The sequence below is a fragment of the Bos indicus x Bos taurus genome, chromosome 6 (assembly GCF_003369695.1).
Source record: "Bos indicus x Bos taurus breed Angus x Brahman F1 hybrid chromosome 6, Bos_hybrid_MaternalHap_v2.0, whole genome shotgun sequence".
Taxonomy (NCBI): Eukaryota; Metazoa; Chordata; class Mammalia; order Artiodactyla; family Bovidae; genus Bos; species Bos indicus x Bos taurus.
Window position 1 is genome coordinate 64,786,340 of NC_040081.1, and position 10,473 is coordinate 64,796,812.

Consider the following 10,473-nt stretch of genomic DNA (forward strand, 5'->3'; position numbering starts at 1 on the left):
GGGAAGAATCTAGACAAAACTCTCTGTCTTCCGTTAAGGCCGTGGTTTCCAAACCTGGGCATCTTTACCTCATAAGACATGTATCAGTGTCTGGAGACATCTTCAGTTGTCACAGCTTGGAGGGCGGAGTGAGCTACGGGCATTGAGTGAGCAGAGTCCAGAGTTGCTACCACACGTGGTAAAATGCAAAAGAGAGCCATCCCACAGCAAAGAATTATTGCGTTCAAACAGTCAATAGTACCAAAGATGAGAAGCCCTGCATTATGTATAAAAATAGAAAGAGTAGACTCATTCCCTTGCAGCTGATGATTTCCTAATATTATCATTGAAATCATCATACCCCTTCTCCTTCCTTTGATGTGCATGTTAAGCCGCTTTAGTCAAGGCCAACTTTTTGCAACTGCATGGACTGCAGCCTGACAGCCCCCTCTGGGCATGGGATTCTCCAGGCAAGAATACTGAAGTGGGTTGCCATGCCCTCCTCCAGGGGATCTTCCCAACCCAGGGATCAAACCTACATCTCTCAGGTCTCCTACATTGGCAAGCAAATTCTTTACCACTGGTGCCACCTGGGAAGCCCTTCTTTTGACCAGCTGAGCCATAACCATTATTCATTAATCTCATATCTAGTTGTAATGACTATAAACTGATATTTCACAGCAATTTTTAAAAATGTATCCAAATATTAGACTAAAATGAATATTTGTACATTAGAATAAAATGTTTGGAGTATCTCCTTACAATGTGAAGACATGGGCTTCTACCCAGACCAAATGAATTAGAATTTTTAGCAAGAATCTCTGGAGCTTCTTATGTGTCAAAATGTTTGAAAAATATAATCTGATAATCGTCCCACAAAATGACTAGTGAGACAGTGACCTGATTATGAATGTGCAATTCTGGCCCTAGGAAAGCTAGATTTCCAAATGATTCACCTGTCTGTTGTTAATATGTTCATTGAAATATTTGTGAATAAATTTTGATGTCAGACACTGTACCTGACATTAAGAATACAGTAGTGAATAAGACTTACAACTTCTTGCCTTGCTTTCTTCATCTATAAAAAGGTGATAAGAATTTTTAGTCTATTGAGTTGTTTTAAAGATCAAATGGATGAACACAAGGGGATTGCTTTGAACAGTATGTGGATAATAGAGATTACTCAAAAAATGTTATTTGTCACTGTCATTTACTTGTTGAGAGTGGATTTCAAATATAATTTGCTTACTCCAGCAGTTGGTATAGAATCTGGCACAAAGCAGTATTCCTAGAATTTTCAGTCTTAGGGGACTATGGAGAAGATCAGAAGAACACTGATGTTCTCATCCTACCCTCAACATTGTCCTGAAAACTGGCTTCTCCAGAGCAAGAAGACAATTGGAGTCATGTCCAGTTCTCCTGATAACACTTTTCTTCTGATGGCCACAAATTCTATACAGTTAAAACTGTAATTGTAGCTTCCTAAACTTATCATTCAATATCATAATTTTGTGTTTGTTTTGTCCTGTCATATGCTATTCCTTCAGCTTATGGGGCCCTTCCTTCTTCTTCATCTGCCTAGTCTCTCATTATTCTTCGAGAATGTTTAAGTGTTATTTTTCTCCAGGGAGTCTTTATTGATTGTTCACTACTTGCTAGTCTGTGGTACAGTTCTGTCATCCAATAATAGTTAATGTTAATTGAGTGTTTGCTGTGTCACCAGGCATTATTCTTAATGGTTCTGCATTATAGATGTATATAATACTCTCACAGCTTAAAGTAACCATTTCATATTTGTATCACAGAACATAACACATTTTTCTAAATGTGCCAAAGCTATCTGTATTTCTACCCAAATTATTAATTCTGTGTTTTTAGATTTTACATATAAAAGATTTCTAGTACTTCCTAGACCTGTTATTATATATATATTTAATATTATTGTAGTTTATCTATCTTTAGTATCATATATCTATTCTATCAGTACATTTCTCTCCTTAGAATTTAACTCCATGAAATCAAAGATTTCATTTGTGTTCATCACTCACTCCTTTTGTCCAAAGCAATGGCTAGTAAGTAGTAGGTACTTGATAAATATCTATAGAATGAAAATAAGTGTTCAGAGAATAAATAAACACATGCATGGCTTTAATCCTTCTATAAATTTCTGGAGCCATTATGGGACCTCTTTCAACAGCATAGGTTCCAAGTGCCCATCTCTAATTAGACAAAATCCAGAGCTTGTTGCTTGACTTATTCCTTCTTATCACACCATGGGAATTAATTATTTTTCTCATTTACATATTGCCATGATAAATCTTAACACACTCAGGCACTTTAATTTATGCAATAAGATTATTATTTAAATCAAACAGAAGAGAGGGCCAGCATACAGAAATTTCACAAAACTGAAAGTACACACCCTTTCTTTGTCAATCTGTTCAATCTCCTTAATCCTGTACCTGGCCTCTGAAGTACAGCCAAGAGAGGAAATACTGATCATTGGTGGCAGGTAGCCATGGATTTAAAGCTTCTAAATCCATCCCATTTTTTGGTTTATATATTGTAGTTTCCAATAACCTTTTGCCACTGGTTATCACTATTCTTTCTCGTATCTTCCATGCTTTCTTTTCTAGCTGATTTCCTCTCAGTATGCAAATATGTCCGTAAAAGTGAAAGTGAAAGTCACTCAGTTGTGTCCGACTCTTTGCCACCCTATGGACTATACAGTCCATGGAATTCTCCAGGCTAGAATACTGGAGTGGGTAGCCAGCCTTTCCCTTCTCCAGGGTATCTTCCCAACCCAGGAAGTTGAACCCAGGTCTCCTACATTGCAGGCAGATTATTTATCAACTGAGCCACAAGGGAAGTCCAAATACGTCCATGTAGACCGTTAAACTTTGTACATGTACTACATTAACCTTATTACCTCCTCTGTTTTTTATGCCTATTCCTTACTCCCACTAATAACCATTCTTCTCTATTTTGTCACCACGCATTCACTCACCAAGCTTTGTGGTCTGGCCTCTGCGCCATGACACTGATGGCTCCAGGTTGCTAAATTCAGTAGAAGTTTCCCACATTCACCTTGTATTTCATTTCCATTGGATCCAGTTTATTCTCTTTCTCAAAACACTTGGCATCATGATACCATGCTTTCCTGGTTTGTTTGTTTTTTACATCCTTTAGCTGATTTATTTTAGGCTTCTTTGCATGCTTATTCTACCTGACCCCAATATTTCTGAGTTCCTCAAATATGAGTTCAACTTCTTTTCTTTTTTGCATCACACTTTCACATTGAGTAAACTCATCTATTTCCCAAGCTATTTATATAATTTTAAAACCTGAAGTGTATCCCCTCAAATTTAAAATCCAAGAATTTCTATTGGGCCATAGATACATATATCAAATCAATCCCAGCCAGGTAGTCAAATGAGAAACCTCACATTTTTTCTAGATATGTGTATTGTCTAACCTGTCATTAATACTTCAATATTTGCAAAGCATATTTCCAGTCGCACGTGAGTGTGTGCTAAGTCACTTCAGCCGTGTCCAACTCTTTGCAACCCTATGAATTGAGCCTGCCATGCTCCTCTATCCATGGGGATTCTCCAGGCAAGAATACTGGAGTGGGTTGCCATGCCCTCTTCCAGGGGATCATCCCTATTCAAGGATCAAACCCACCTTTCTTACATCTCCTGCATTAGCAGGCAGATTCTTTGCCACCAGCACCACCTAGGAAGCCTGTATCTCCCATCAACCAATGTAAATAGATTGCAGTGGCCATGGTCTCATATATAAAATAGCCTGGGTTCAAACTCAAGATCCTCTGCTACTAATTGTGTAAGAATAGGAAGTTTACTCATTTTTCAGTGTCTTAATTTGCATTAGATTGATGTGAAAATTAAGTTAGTCAATTTGCATAAGGCTCTTAGAATAATGCTTGGCATATAGTAAGTGCTCAATCTTAACAATTATTACTATTGCTATTGTTATTATCATAATCCAACTAGTTCTCCTGCCAATTAATCCAAGCAGCCATCATCAGTTACATGGACTAAGTGCCTACCATTTTCAACCTTGCCTACTCCTAAATTACTCATTATATAACTAGCTGAATGGTAATTTTAAAGTAGAAATCTGATAATGTTTTTCTTATACATTCAGTGATTTTCCTGTTGTACTTAGGACAAAAGGCAAAGTTTTATCCTGGACTTTGAGACCCTCCAGCTTCTGGTCCCTACATCTCTCCCCTGCACCATCTTTTCAGTTCTTCCCTTCTCTCAATGTGTTCCTACCAGAATGAACTTACTTTTTTTGTTTTTCCCATTGCCAAAACTCACTGTTAATTTTGGGCTTTACAAATGTTTTCCCTTTATCTTGGTCACTCCACCTCACACTTCACCCTATATCTGGCTATTCCATTACCCTCTTTTCAGTCTCAGCTTAAATGGCACATTCTCAAAGAAGCCCCAATTTCCAAATTTAAATTATGTCCTCTGTTATGCCATCTAGTAGCATTCAGTACTTTTCCTTTCTGACACTTGAAGTATAACTCACTGATTTATTTAATTCAAGAAATAGTCATAGAGCACCAAAGTTTTAAGCATTGTTTGATATATTTAAGGTTTTACGCATCCTTTGATATAGTGAACATATCATAATGAATAAAACAGAGATTCATGCTGTCATGGAGCTTACATTTTATTGAGCTTTAATAAATGAATGATATATTTTTCATTCTTAAATATATTTTTCACAATCAATTATTTTTGACTCTTTAAAAAAATTATTTTTAATTGGAGAATAATTGCTTTACAATGTTGTGTTGGTTTCTGCTGTAAAACAACCTGAACCAGCTATAACTATATAATCATCCCCTCCCTCTTGAGCCCCTCTCCCACCCTCTTCCCCATCTCACCCCTCTAGGTTGCCAGAGAACACTGAGCTGAGCTCCCTGTGTTTTATAGCAACTTCCCACTAGCCGTCTATTTCTCCCATGGTAGTGTGTTTATGTCCATGCTACTCTCTAAATTCGTCCCATCCCCTCCCTCTACCCCACTCTGCCAGGGCTCACCTATTTGCAGGGCAGGAACTTAGGCACACAGACGTAGAGGATGGGCTGGTGGTCACAGCAGGGGAATGAAAGGGCGGGACACATTGAGAGAGTAGCACTGAAATACATAAATTCCCTTTTGTTTAATTTTTACCTCTTATCTACACTGTAGCTCCTTGATGACAAGAGATTTTGGCTTTTTTTTTTCCCCTTTTGTACATCGTCCCCAATGTCTGTGATTCTGCCCCCATCATATCCATTTGTTGAATGAAGAAATGAAGTACATTTCTACATTCACTGTCTCTAAAACTTTGAGCAGCATACTTCATTTCTGTAAGCTTACATTTATTCTCTATAAAAAAAATGTACAGGATATCAATATGAAGTTTGCAGAGTTGATGTACTAGTATTAGATAATACAAAAATGCCGAGCACATTATAGACCTCAATATATGGCTAAGATTTGGAATCAGGAGGGTAAACTCTTGTTAACATCATAAAGTATATGATTAAATTACACTTGTAAAAGTAAGGTGTGTAGAGTCACCTTCAGTCAGTTCAGTCACTCAGTCATGTCCGACTCTTTGCAACCTCATGAACCGCAGCACGCCAGGCCTCCCTGTCCATCACCAACTCCTGGAGTCCACCCAAACCCATGTCCATTGAGTAGGTGATGTCATCCAACCATCTCATCCTCTGTTGTCCCCTTCTCCTCCTGCCCTCAATCTTTCCCACCTTCAGGGTCTTTTCAAACGAGTCAGCTCTTTGCATCAGGAGTCAGCTTACATAAATTTAAATCCTGTCTACACTAATTATTTTCGTGACCTTTGGCAAAACACAACATCTCTCTGAACCTCAGATTTCTCAATTACAAAGTGAAAATGAAAACCCCTAAAAAATTGGTATGAAGATCAAATACAATAATCTTATTATAACTTTTAATAAACAAATAATGTAGAAATATTAGTTATGTTACTAATAATATCAGACAACAGTAGTATCACTGTTATTCTTTGATGATCAGTACCAAATGACAGTAATTAAAGAAGATATGACAAAGAAATATGAAATGACAAAGAAATGTCAAGAGTTCACCATTTTTTAATCCTCAAGGTTTTCAATTATTCCAATTATTATTGGAATTCTTTATTTGGACATCTTAATTTATTAAAAGCCTGAAACATTTCTGTGAGACAGTTACTATTGTAATTCCTTTATTTTACAGATAAGGAAATTGATCTAGTAGATTTAGTACCTATTCATGTCAGACAGCAAGTAATTGACAGAATTCGGATTTGAATCCAGGGAGTCAGCATTCAGAGCCCACATTTGAACTACTATGTGATATTGTCTTCAGCATGACAGATGAACCATGATTTCTTCTTTAAAGAAGATAATTTATATATCTGCCATGACACCCTTTCCCACCTCAGGTCAACCAACACTGTTATTTTAGTGACTATGTACAAGGGCATCACTGTCATGAAAACCTTCTATATTTTACTTTAAAGGCCCACCCCATAAAAATGTCGAAGGTGGGAAAGAGCTTTTGAAGAATGACGCTTAAGCAGCCATGATTCAAAGGAATACAGTCCTGTTCAGCATATGAGACACTTACAGGAAGAGATCCAGGACTTGGAGATATATCAAAGCCTGACATTTAATGAAAACCTTAAAGGTCTTGATGAAGCTTTATTATATCAATTACTCATTCACCTTGTATATAGCCCAATATATTTTATTTTAAAAATGTCTTGCTAGCAGGACTGGCATTGAAATAGTAGCCCTGAGGGCATCTCTGAATGTGTCCTTATCTAGTACTTAACTCGCTACTCATCTAGTTAATAGCCTACAATATGTCTATTTATGTGGTTTTGACTAGCAGCTAAAGAATCATATAGTTTCATATGGCCACTATAGTCCACAGAGAGAGAACCTCCTTCTGCTTGCATATTTACTCCCTTATTTGTCTCACAGTAACTCTTGGTCCAACGAAGCATGCAGTGATTATATGTTAGTATCAGAAAACCATTTATAGTCCTCAAATCTCCTTTTAGACCCATGAACAGATGCCATGCATACCAAAAGAATTGTTCCTAATCACTCTGGGGAGCCTTTGTGAGAATAAATTCTAAGCCGACTAGATCAGAGTAGAAGAATTATAATGCTGAATTGTCAACATGTGTTGCAATAGGTACATTCACTAAGTGAAGATTCTGGATTCTATATGTTTAATCAAAAGTGTTTCTAACATTAGCTTCAGTGGTTGACTGATCCTTTACCCAAAAGTAACAAGTTATGAAGTTAAAATATCCATGGTACTGGAAAGTAGGTATCCAGAATTTTTAGAAGGGCTTTCTCTGGTGGCTCAGATGGTAAAGAATCTGTGTGCAATTCAGGACACCCAGGTTCTATCCCTGGGTTGGGAAGATCACCTGGAGAAGAGAATGGCAACCCACTCCTGTATTCTTGCCTGAAGAATTCTATGGACAAAGGAGCCTGGCAGGCAACAGACAGTCCATGGGGTCACAAAGACTCAGACACAACCGAGTGACTAATGCTTTCACTTTCACAAAGTTTTTAGAAGAAATGGACTTTAGCATATGGATTTGTCCAGCTTACCAGCTCGAATATAATGGCCTCTAAATTTGTCCAAGCATACTCCCTTAATTTTAATGTATTCACTGGGGAAGTTCCAGCCACCTTGAACCTCTTGGGTGTCTCTTACCTGTAGGTCAGATAATAGTGGGAAATGCTGCCATCAAACTGGATTCCCCATTTCAGTGGGGATAATGGGAGCTCAGGGATTCTATGTATTCAATTGGCTTGATAGAATTCTAGAATGTCAGGGGCCTAGTCAAAACACTTATAGTCAGGGTTAAGGTGGGCATCAGTACAGAAATATATACCAGAGGCAACATGATAATCAACCTGGTTTGATCCGCAGAGAACTTTCCTGTTGTTGCTGTTTAGTCACTAAGTTTTGTCTGACTTTTTGTGACCCAAAGAACTGTAGCCTACCAGGCTTTTGTCCATGGAATTTTCCAGGCAAGAATACTGGACAATTCCATTTACCATTGCAACAAAAGAATAAAATATTTAGGAATATATCTACCTAAAGAAACTAAAGACCTATATATAGAAAACTATAAAACACTGGTGAAAGAAATCAAAGAGGACTCTAATAGATGGAGAAATATACCATGTTCATGGATTGGAAGAATCAATATAGTGAAAATGAGTATACTACCCAAAGCAATCTATAGATTCAATGCAATCTCTATCAAGCTACCAACGGTATTCTTCAGAGAGCTAGAACAAATAATTTCACAATTTATATGGAAATACAAAAAACCTTGAATAGCCAAAGCAATCTTGAGAAAGAAAAATGGAACTGGAGGAATCAACCTGCCTGACTTCAGGCTCTACTACAAAGCCACAGTCATCAAGACAGTATGGTACTGGCACAAAGACAGAAATATAGATCAATGGAACAAAATAGAAAGCCCAGAGATAAATCCACGCACCTATGGACACCTTATCTTTGACAAAGGAGGCAGGAATAGACAATGGATTAAAGACAATCTCTTTAACAAGTGGTGCTGGGAAAACTGGTCAACCACTTGCAAAAGAATGAAACTAGAACACTTTCTAACACCATACACAAAAATAAACTCAAAATGGATTAAAGATCTAAATGTAAGACCAGAAACCATAAAACTCCTAGAGGATAACATAGGCAAAACACTCTCCGACATACATCACAGCAGGATCCTCTATGACCCACCTCCCAGAATATTGGAAATAAAAGCAAAAATAAACAAATGGGATCTAATTAAACTTAAAAGCTTCTGCACAACAAAGGAAATTATAAGCAAGGTGAAAAGACAGCTTTCAGAATGGGAGAAAATAATAGCAAATGAAGCAACCGACAAACAACTAATCTCAAAAATATACAAGCAACTCCTACAGCTCAATTCCAGAAAAAGAAACGACCCCATCAAAAAATGGGCCAAAGAACTAAATAGACATTTCTCCAAAGAAGACATACAGATGGCTCACAAACACATGAAAAGATGCTCAACATCACTCATTATCAGAGAAATGCAAATCGAAACCACTATGAGGTACCATTTCACGCCAGTCAGAAAGGCTGCGATCCAAAAGTCTACAAGCAATAAATGCTGGAGAGGGTGAGGAGAAAAGGGAACCCTCTTACACTGTTGGTGGGAATGCAAACTAGTACAGACACTATGGAGAACAGTGTGGAGATTCCTTAAAAAACTGGAAATAGAACTGCCTTATGATCTAGCAATCCCACTGCTGGGCATACACACTGAGGAAACCAGAATTGAAAGAGACACGTGTACCCCAATGTTCATCACAGCACGGTTTATAATAGCCAGGACATGGAAGCAACCTAAATGTCCATCAGCAGATGAATGGATAAGAAAGCTGTGGTACATATACACAATGGAATATTACTCAGCCATTAAAAAGAATACATTTGAATCAGTTCTAATGAGGTGGATGAAACTGGAGCCTATTATACAGAGTGAAGTAAGCCAGAAAGAAAAACACCAGTACAGTATTCTAACGCATATATATGGAATTTAGAAAGATGGTAATGATAACCCTATATGTGAGACAGCAAAAGAGACACAGATGTATAGAACAGTCTTTTGGACTCTGTGGGAGAGGGAGAGGGCGGGATGATTTGGGAGAAGGGCACTGAAACATGTATAATATCATACATGAAATGAGTCTCCAGTCCAGGTTCGATGCATGATACTGGATGCTTGGGGCTGGTGCACTGGGACGACCCAGAGGGATGGTATGGAGAGGGAAGAGGAAGGAGGGTTCAGGATGGGGAACACATGTAGACCTGTGGCGGATTCATTTTGATATATGGCAAAACCAATACAATATTGTAAAGTTAAAAAAAAAAAAAAGAATGCTGGAGTGGGTGGCCATTTCCTTCTCCAGAGTATCTTCCTGACCTAGGGATCGAACCCATGTCTTCTGCTTGGCAGGCGTGTTCTTTACTACTGAGCCACCTGGAAAGCTCCACAGAGATCTGTACTGTTAGCTAAATGGTATCGGTGTCCTTGGAACTGAAGTAGATGATCAGCCTATAGAATCTTATTGATTTGTATAATCAAAAAGTCACTAGGTCCAGTGAAGATGTGATGTGGATTATCACAAAAGAGTTCAAGTCCCTCAAACCAGTTTCTAGTTTTGAATCTAGGGCCTCTTAATGAAGGGGAGGTGAGATTTGCTTAAAGAAGTTTATAGATACACATACAAAAATTAATTCTATAAATTTATGTCCTGGCCTTCCTCAAAGAAGTCCTGCCACCGTTTATCAGAGTGACTATAGAAGCTGAATAACCAGATTCCTTGAGACTATAAGGCCCTCGTTCTAACTTACAGCAATT